Genomic DNA, 10983 nt, shown 5'->3' on the forward strand with positions numbered 1-10983 from the left:
TGCCTTTATTACAAATCCCACAGGAGATCCAAAGTGGGCAGTTTGAGCATACAAAGGATTTTAACTTTTTTTTTTTTTTTTTTCTTTTTCGAGACGGAGTCTCACTCTGTCACCCAGGCTGGAGTGTAGTGGCACGGTCTCGGATCACTGCAACCTCCGCCTCCAGGGTTCAAGCGATTCTCCTGCCTCAGCCTCCCAAGTAGCTGGGACTACAGGCATGTGCCACCATGCCCGGCTAATATTTTTGTATTTTTAGCAAAGACCAAGTTTCATCATGTTGGCCAGGCTGGTCTGGATCTCCTGACCTCAGGTGATCTGCCCGCCTCGGCCTCCCAAAGTGCTGGGATTACAGGTGTGAGTCACTGCGCCCAGCCTTAACTTTGTTTTAAATCTGATTTCTACTTTTAAAAAAGAATCTTGCCAGTAGGGTCTCTCAGGCCATATTCTTTGTGTATCTTTGTATAGGTAGAAATGAGATAGCTGTTTAAAATGACAGTTTGCTAAAACATTTTCTTTTAAATATAGCCCACTTACTCATTCCATAGTGAACTAGTTCACATACTTTTTTTCCTGTTAATCCAGTTTTGGGAAGGGAAAAAGACTATTTACCACCCTCTTTTAACCTGGTCACCATAGGCAGAGAGCTGGGACAACTGGCTTGGTTAAAAAAAAAAAAAAAATCTTACTTTTCTTTGCTGACTTTTCATCAGATATCCCAAGACGCCATCCCAAGGCTCCAGAACAAACCGAGTGATTTGTTATCCTGTTCACAGTGCCAAAACTGTAGGAAAGATTACATTTCCCCCTGAAGTTTTGCTAATTTGAATCTATAAAACAAACTGATAAGAGATTAACAGAAAAAAAAAGCATGCAAATTTTATTATGTGCACATATATGCACGGGAATAACACAAATATGAAAAACTCCCCACTTCCCAGCGTCTTAGGACTCATTCATGAACCCCCTTACTGCTGGAAATATGTATGTTTTGTGTTCTAGTTTGTGTCTCCATGGCATGTTATACATGGTAAGGACACTGTTCGACTTAGATCTTGAAGACATTTTAATGGCTATCCTGATTTCTTCATTTTTGTTCATATATTTACTTTCGTATTTTAACTATAATAATCACTATCAATTGTTGAATGTTTATAAGTCAGACTATCTGCTAGGAACTTTACGTGCATTTTCTTATTTAACTCTCACATCAACCCTATTGTGCTGCAATTATCATCCTCATTTTACTGATGAGGAAACTGAGGCTCAGAGAGTAATATAACTAGTAAATGATGTAACTGGGATGCAAACCCAGACCTATGTGAGGATAAAGCCTGTGCATTTAACCAGTAGATTACATTCAGTGATAGTCTGGTAAGCAAATTTACAACTGGCTCTCTGAGAAAAAAAAAAAAAAAGCCATAATTTATAGTCTGCCTTTTCTGATTTCCATGGTGTAAATACTTCCACCATGGTCAGTGTCAAGCTAACTAGGTGACTTCACTGATAGCAGTGTTAAGAAAAGATACACGCATTTGACCTTTCTGATTCAGTAGACCCGGCTCTGGCATACCACTGGTTAGACTGCCCCTTACTCTGAGCTGGACCTTGTGCTAATCCCTGACAATACAGAGGTAAATGTTCCCACAGTAGAGGGGCTCACAGGCTCATACTCCAGAGAAGCATGAGGCTTCAATCTCCTGGTGGTCTATTGCATTGTTGTAAAAAATCTTGCAGCCTGGCCTGTCAACCTGCCCTATTGAAGAGCCATACTCCCATGCCCTGTGCTACTGGCACATTCTCAGACTCCTTGCCACTCTCCTGAGAATCCTCTCATAAGAATCCACAAGCCATGCATAACCATGCATGGGCTCTGCCTAGAAGCTCTGGTTCAAAGAGGCCAGTAAGGAGGCAAGGGTAATTCATGGATGTTCCAGGATATATACCCTCCACTGCAGAAAAGAGGTCTGGGGACACTATCTCATCCTTTAATAGACAATACAGAGTGCATTACAGAAAAATCTAGGGAGAACCCCCCACCCTCAAATCAGTTCCTTGGATGTGACAGTGATCCCCAAACTTTTTGGCATCAGGGGCTGCTTTCGTGGAAGACAATTTTTCCATGGACCTGGAGGTGAGGATGGGGATGGTTTTGGGATGAAACCATTCCACTTCAGATCATCAGGCATTAGTTAGATTCTCATAAGGAATACACAGCCTAGATCCTTCTCATGCACAGTTCACAATAGGGTTCCCACTCCTTTGAGAATCTACTGCCCAAGCTGATCTGACAGCAGGCAGAGCTCAGGTGAAAATGCTTGCTTGCTTTCTGCCCACCTCCTGCTGGGTGGCCCAGTTCCTAACAGGCCACAGACTGCTATAGGTCCTTGACCCAGGGATTGGAGATCCCTGGCCTGTAACCCAGGAGGTCCAAAAGCCTGACTGACAGCACAGCTAGACCTTGTCCATCTTGGAGGAAGAGTCCTGGTAAAGAGCTTCAGCACAATCCAGAAAACTGAATTCATATTCAGATGTTCCAGGGACGTTTCTGCTTTCTTGTGATGCCCTATTTATTGGCCACTGTTACGGTAGACCATGTTCCAGGAAGCATCATACACATCACCTCATCCAGAGCTAGGAGGAGTCCCAAAAGGCCTCTACTCTAACTTCCTTCTCTAAATAAGCCTCTCTCTCCTGACGGCCCGTGGAGGGTGACCTGGACAGAGTGCTGGCATCATGGCTCTAGTGTTGCAAAGGAGCTCAAATTAAGGAATAGATTTCTACCTGGGTCAGCACAGGGCAGGATCCCCCAGGGAGGGCAGGCCAAATCAGGAAGGAGAACAAGTATGGCCCGAAGACCAAGAGCATGGGTTCCAGCATCAGGTTCGCTGGGTGTGATTCCCAGCCCTATCCAGCACAAGTCATGGCACCTTGGATAATCTACATAATCTTCCTGTGCCTCACCTTCCTCACCTATGTTTCCTCATCTAGGTAATCTTCCCATGCCAGTTTTCTCATCTAAATATAATAATGTGTCCTTGTAGAGTTATAAGAAATGCATATGTTAATGTAGATAAAACTCTTAGCACAGTGCCCAGCACATTAAAATGTTCAATAAAGAGCAGCTTTGGCTTAGCTTAGCATAATTACCTACTACCTCTAGGAAATGCCAAAGTTCAGATACCATGAAATATAAATGCTGAATCTGGATGACAAGGGGAGAATGGATGTCAGGATAGTGAAATCTCCAACACGGGATTTTCAGCAAAAAACCCGATCTCAGTTTTGTATTTTAAATAAAAACCTCAGCAAGCTATAAGAGTAGATTAGATGAGAGAAAAGGAGACCCACTGCATCCAATTGAGTGACAGGGAAGGCTTGAAGTAGAAATAGAGATGAAAGGAGAGTTTTGAGAGTGGAGTAAGGGATGGATTGGCCTGGTGATGATGACAGGCAGGTTAGGGAAAAGGAGGAATTTCCGTTTCTGGTGTGGGCAGCCAGCTAGACAGGGAGGCTGTGGGAGGCACAGGAAGGTTGAGGGTGGGTCTGATGAGGAAAGCTCAGGACATGGTAGGAGGAGATACATGGTAGATGGTTGGGGAGGTGAGTCTGGAGTGCTGGTGGCAGAATCAGGAGTCATCGGGCTCCCAACTTTTTTGGCACCAGGGACTGGATTCATGGAAAACACGCCCCCGTGCTACCTGGCACATCCAGGGGCACATCCCTCTGACAACCAGTCATCATGCTTCCTCCTTGAGGAGCCCAAGCTTTCACCAGTCGATCTCAATCACAATAGAGCACCGAGTTCTGAAAAACTGGCAAAAGGTAGAAGAGTTTTTTCGGAGTAAATGAGGAGGTGACAAACAGCAGCTGCTGGAAAGATAACAGCTTTCCGTGGCACGGAATGGAATCTCATAGAAATTAAAAGTAGGCAAGTATTTCAGAACCACAGCAGGGCCTCTTGAGATAGCAGTAAATATGATAGACAGTCAAAAAAATTAGAAAAACAAGACTCCATTTTAGGATGAACTTTTTTTCCTGTAAAATAAATTAGTTTCCATTATTGTGTATATGAGAAGATTTTTTAAATGACCAAAAAATGGGAAGATAGAGAGAACTATGAAACACAGTCTCATACAAACACTAAAATTATTAACATTTTAGGTTTTTCTTCCAGTCTATTTTTACTGTGTATATATATGCATATATATACATACACACACATAAATGTATACACACATACATATATAAACTTTGTATTTTATTTATTCACTTAACATTATAACAAAAGAATTTTTTTTTTACTATTATTATTATACTTTAAGTTCTAGGGTACATGTGCATAACGTGCAGGTTTGTTATATATGTATATTTGTGCCATATTGGTGTGCTGCACCCATCAACTCGTCAGCACCCATCAACTCGTCATTTACATCAGGTATAACTCCCAATGCTATCCCTCCCCCCTCCCCCCTCCCCATGATAGGCCCCGGTGTGTGATGTTCCCCTTCCTGAGTCCAAGTGATCTCATTGTTCAGTTCCCACCTATGAGTGAGAACATGCGGTGTTTGGTTTTCTGTTCTTGTGATAGTTTGCTAAGAATGATGGTTTCCAGCTGCATCCATGTCCCTACAAAGGACACAAACTCATCCTTTTTTATGGCTGCATAGTATTCCATGGTGTATATGTGCCACATTTTCTTAATCCAGTCTGTCACTGATGGACATTTGGGTTGATTTCAAGTCTTTGCTATTGTGAATAGCGCCGCAATAAACATACGTGTGCGTGTGTCTTTATAGCAGCATGATTTATAATCCTTTGGGTATATACCCAGTAATGGGATGGCTGGGTCATATGGTACTTCTAGTTCTAGATCCTTGAGGAATCGCCATACTGTTTTCCATAATGGTTGAACTAGTTTACAATCCCACCAACAGTGTAAAAGTGTTCCTATTTCTCCACATCCTCTCCAGCACCTGTTGTTTCCTGACTTTTTAATGATTGCCATTCTAACTGGTGTGAGATGGTATCTCATTGTGGTTTTGATTTGCATTTCTCTGATGGCCAGTGATGATGAGCATTTTTTCATGTGTCTGTTGGCTGTATGAATGTCTTCTTTTGAGAAATGTCTGTTCATATCCTTTGCCCACTTTTTGATGGGGTTGTTTGTTTTTTTCTTGTAAATTTGTTTGAGTTCTTTGTAGGTTCTGGATATTAGCCCTTTGTCAGATGAGTAGACTGCAAAAATTTTCTCCCATTCTGTAGGTTGCCTGTTCACTCTGATGGTAGTTTCTTTTGCTGTGCAGAAGCTCTTTAGTTTAATTAGATCCCATTTGTCAATTTTGGCTTTTGCTGCTGTTGCTTTTGGTGTTTTAGACATGAAGTCTTTGCCCATGCCTATGTCCTGAATGGTACTACCTAGGTTTTCCTCTAGGATTTTTATGGTATTAGGTCTAACATTTAAGTCTCTAATCCATCTTGAATTAATTTTCGTATAAGGAGTAAGGAAAGGATCCAGTTTCAGCTTTCTACTTATGGCTAGCCAATTTTCCCAGCACCATTTATTAAATAGGGAATCCTTTCCCCATTTCTTGTTTTTCTGAGGTTTGTCAAAGATCAGATGGCTGTAGATGTGTGGTATTATTTCTGAGGACTCTGTTCTGTTCCATTGGTCTATATCTCTGTTTTGGTACCAGTACCATGCTGTTTTGGTTACTGTAGCCTTGCTGTGTAGTTTGAAGTCAGGTAGCGTGATGCCTCCAGCTTTGTTCTTTTGACTTAGGATTGTCTTGGCAATGCGGGCTCTTTTTTGGTTCCATATGAACTTTAAAGCAGTTTTTTCCAATTCTGTGAAGAAACTCATTGGTAGCTTGATGGGGATGGCATTGAATCTATAAATAACCTTGGGCAGTATGGCCATTTTCACGATATTGATTCTTCCTATCTATGAGCATTGTATATTCTTCCATTTGTTTGTGTCCTCTTTTATTTCACTGAGCAGTGGTTTGTAGTTCTCCTTGAAGTGGTCCTTTACATCCCTTGTAAGTTGGATTCCTAGGTATTTTAATTTCTTTGAAGCAATTGTGAATGGAAGTTCATTCATGATTTGGCTCTCTGTTTGTCTGTTACTGGTGTATAAGAATGCTTGTGATTTTTGCACATTAATTTTGCATCCTGAGACTTTGCTGAGGTTGCTTATCAGCTTAAGGAGATTTTGGGCTGAGACAATGGGGTTTTCTAAATATACAATCATGTCATCTGCAAAGAGGGACAATTTGACTTCTTCTTTTCCTAACTGAATACCCTTGATTTCTTTCTCTTGCCTGATTGCCCTAGCCAGAACTTCCAACACTATGTTGAATAGGAGTGGTGAGAGAGGGCATCCCTGTCTTGTGCCAGTTTTCAAAGGGAATTTTTCCAGTTTTTGCCCATTCAGTATGATATTGGCTGTGGGTTTGTCATAAATAGCTCTTATGATTTTGAGGTACGTTCCATCAATACCAAATTTATTGAGCGTTTTTAGCATGAAGGGCTGTTGAATTTTGTCAAAAGCCTTTTCTGCATCTATTGAGATAATCATGTGGTTCTTGTCTTTGGTTCTGTTTATATGCTGGATTACGTTTATTGATTTGCGAATGTTCAACCAGCCTAACAAAAGACTTTTTTGCAAGAATATATAAGATCATCCTTTCAACATAAAAACTAGCCTTAAAACGGACCATTTAACTCCAGGCATGGTAGCACGTGCCTGTAATCCGAGCTACTCAGGAGACTGATAGAGAAGGAAAACTTGAGCCTAGGGGCTCAAGTCCAGCCTGGACAACAAAGTAAGACATTGTCTCTTTTTTTAAAAAGTTGGGGGCATTTCATATAGAACAATTTATCAAATTGTAAGACAGGCATTAAAAAAACAATGGGAAAGCAGAGGTTTATCAATAAGTGGTACTGGAAAATTAGTTAGCAACTTCAAAACAAAAACCAGACATTCAGTTAAGGGTCTTTGTCTTACCCCTTGCACTAAAACAAATTCCAGATAGGTTAAAATTTTTTTTAAAAAATCAAACACAAAAACTAAAGAAAGTATAATCATTTACTAAACTTCTAGAAAGGACTGTTTTAAGTTAAGACTTGATAGAACTAATCAAATATAAACCACAGAGGATTGACATCTCTCCTTTGAGAACTGAATCAAATCGATCAGGAAATCACTAAAACCCCTAATGATAAAATGACAAAAGACACAAACAGATCAAAAGAGAAATACAACTAGTCAACAAACAGAAAACTGTGTGACTCCAGTAATAAAGAAATAAAAATTAAAAATAATGTTATTCTTTTTTAGAAAAAACCATTAAATTAGCAAGTTTTAAACATTGCACTCAATAAAGCAGTCAGGAACGACTGTAATAACAAATAACCCCAAAGAGTCGATGGCTGGAAAGAAGGAGTGACAAGTTTTTCTGCTAAGGGACAAATAGTAAATATTTTAGTCTTTGTGGGCTTTCTATTACAAATACTTAACTCTGCCACTGTGGCAAAAGGCAACCATAGATTATTTGTAAATGAATAGGTGTGACTGTGCTCTAATAAAACTTAAAAAGACAAGAGGTGGGCCAGCCTGGCCTGTAGGTCATAGCGTACCAACCCCTGGCTTAAAATAAGTTTTATTTCTCCTTCATGCTTCATGTCCATTGCAGGTCAGCAGGAATGTTCTGTTCATTATAGACGCTCAGGGATTCAGGCTGCTGGAGGCTCCAAATTGACTTCGGCTTCTACAATGACCTCATCAAAAGAATTCTAGAAACTCTCACACAAGGAATTAAATGTTTCAACCACTCTCTTCTATTCACATATCATTAATCAGTCACATAGTCTTGCCAAACCACAAGGGGGGCCAGAAAGTTCAGTTTTTCCTCTACCCAGAGCTGGATATCAGTGAAAAGCATGAATGTGATAAGCATACATAGTGCTAGTGAGGATGGGGAGAAACATGTTCTTATGCTTGGGTGACTTTTGACATTCATGCAAGGACAGTAGGTTGCCAAATATAAAAATACAGGACGCCAGTAAAATTTGAATTTCAAATAAACAACAAATAACTTTTTAGTATAAGTGTGTCCCATTCACACATTCCTGCCAGCCTGCATCACGTGCACTTGTCAGACCTGTGGTGACCACAAGGGGACCAGCCATCATGGTAAGGATTTCAGAGTCCAGGTCTTTAAAGCTGTGTATACTGAATGCTGACTATATACTTGACACATGCATGTATATAAGTTATTTTCATATTATAGGAAACAGGCTAAAAGAGTTTAAGTACAAATGTATAATATCACAAATGTGGTTAATGGTGGATCAAGGACAAGACTCTTAATCTCCATGCTGTATTGGTCCTGCCATGCCATAAAAGAGGTCTGGAGGTGCAGAGTTATCCTGCCTCATTTTCTCATCAGTAGAATGATGGAGTTGGACCCAGAGGTCTCTAAGGATCCTGGTTCGGAGAGCTTTTGAGTCAGGGATGCTTTGAAATCAACCATTCCAACAAATGTGTATTGTGGACCCAGGGACGTGCATTTTGAGAACAGTTCCAGTTTAACGAATATCAATGCCAGTTTTGATTGTTTCAAATGAAATTAAGAACTGTAACAAATTCAGTGACTCACTTATTTCAAAGAAAGTGCCTGATGGGTGGAAGAGGTTAGGAACGTCAACCTTAGAGGCCTGAAGAAAGAGCCTGTGTTTGTCGTAACTGCGCTGGTCTAACCTGGGTGCCAGAACACTTGGGACAGAAATGAGTTCAACCTTTTACTAACCATGAGCACTTAGACAAGTTACTTCTCCCTTCTGTGCCTCACTTTTCTTATCAGCAAAATGGACAGCAATAATAGACAAAGTTTTTATAAGAAATAAATGAAGCAATACATAAAATGTACTTGAAACATTGCCTGGCACATAAATAATAAACAAACAAAAAACACATAAATGCTATGTTTTATTATTATTACCCTTCTCCAGCGTCCAGTCCCTTTGGTTATTCCTTTCAGCCTCTGACTCCAGAATGACCCAACAAATGTAAATATCATACTTGCCTTGCAAAGATTTTGTCATCGACCATACTTATGCTTGATCCTGTAAATAAAGATTCCCATCCTTCCAAAAATTATTTTCATTCATTTATTCATTCACTCATTTACTACATATTTACCGAAAGCTTCCCTTGAGGCAGACACAGATTCACAGATTGGAGGTTACAGCAGTGAAAACAAGGGGCAAACCTCCTGCCCTCAGAGAGTGAACAGGCCAGTGCAGGAGACAGATAATAAACAGACCAACATGAGTATAGCTGAGTAAACTGTTTTAGACAATGTGGTCAGTGTTGACGGAAAGAGTTCATTTTGTTCTACACAGTAGAGTGAAGAACAAGCCTTTGGCTGCTAATTTGAAGGAGACAGCTGTGTGTACCTCACTTGGGGGACATTCATGTTATGGAAAGGCTTTCTAGGAAGTCTGGGGGCCTTTCGCCTTTTCCAGTGGGGATACCTGGCCCAGGGAGGTTACAACTCTCCTAAGTATCAGAGTTTGGATTCTAATGAAAGTCCAGCTGCTACTAAAGCTGCAGAGATTTCCATGGGATCTGTCACTTCTTGTGGGTCCTGCGTTCACTGACATGTGACTCAGTGGCCACATCATAGGAGACAGTGTGAGACTCTTGGCTTAAGAATTGATCTCAGGGCACTGAGACCAGCTCCCAATGCAACCTGGGTATCATCTCCATGGAGTCCTGGGAATATCTGAGCAACCCCCTCTTGATTTTCCCAAGGACTTCTGCAAGGAGTCCCCGTGAACCTAAACCACAGGGAGGGAGTCACCTTTCGGCTTCTCTTCTTCAGTTTTTCACCTTCCCCACATACACACTCAGAGCACTCAGAGAGAAGAAACTTGTTCTCTGAGAATATCAGGTAAGAGGATGATTTCCAGTGAGGCACTGGGCATGCTTCATCTCCCCTGGAGAAATTACCAGGCATCATCTCCGGTCTCAGCCTATTGACCCCATCCACCAACGCTGGAAGATGCTGCCTGCTCCTGGAGAGGAAACCTAGGGAAGGTCCTCTGTGGGGGATCCCTCTCCACAAAACCCAAAAAGGTCCATCTTACAGCCCCTATGGCCTTTCTCTGAACCACACAGACCCACCTCCCTCAAAAAGACAAACCGTATAGGAAAACATCTTAGCATATCTCATCTTATTCTAAGCAGAGCATCTTCATCTTGAACTGGCAAACAAAACAGATTTGTGAGGGAAGTCAGGCACAGCTGGGCACACCTAAAATGCCCAAGGGCTTACAGGTATGGGTTTAGCGATAGCTTCAGAACAAAATATAAAGAGTCGTACACTCAAAATAAATAAAAATGCATTTCATTCATAACCAAATTGAAAGGCTTCAGGCTCTGTGAGTAATCTTGGGCTTGTCTTTTTATATTCTCAGCCTCCTAATTTAACCATCTGGAATTCTTTCTAAAGTGCCATCCTATTCAGCATTTAGAAATGAAAGATTTGACTTTAAATGGAAAATCTACATTTCATTGTAAAGAGAGAACTTGACATCCGTGGCCCATTCTGCACAAATCACAAATATGTGTGCTTAGCGGATGATGAAGGATAACTCCAGAAATGTATTTCACACATGGCAAGAGACATGCAAATGGATGAATGCACCGAAGAACCCATCAGTGCACCCCTGTCCAGCATCCTAGTGTCCTACAGTATCTTTTCTGAGCTTCTGGAATGTTAGTGTAACACATGTTGACATCACATCCAGATGCAGAGTAACCTGTAGACTGCAGCATGATCCTTGGCTGAACTACACACCACTGTCCTGCCGACACAGTTCAAAATCAGTCTCAGTTGCTTGATCTCTAAAATGGGACTGAAAACAAAACTTCACAGTATTTTTATGATGCTCAAAAGTTAAAATCAAGAATATGTG

Source organism: Theropithecus gelada, chromosome 7a (assembly GCF_003255815.1).
Source record: "Theropithecus gelada isolate Dixy chromosome 7a, Tgel_1.0, whole genome shotgun sequence".
In the NCBI taxonomy this organism is placed as follows: Eukaryota; Metazoa; Chordata; class Mammalia; order Primates; family Cercopithecidae; genus Theropithecus; species Theropithecus gelada.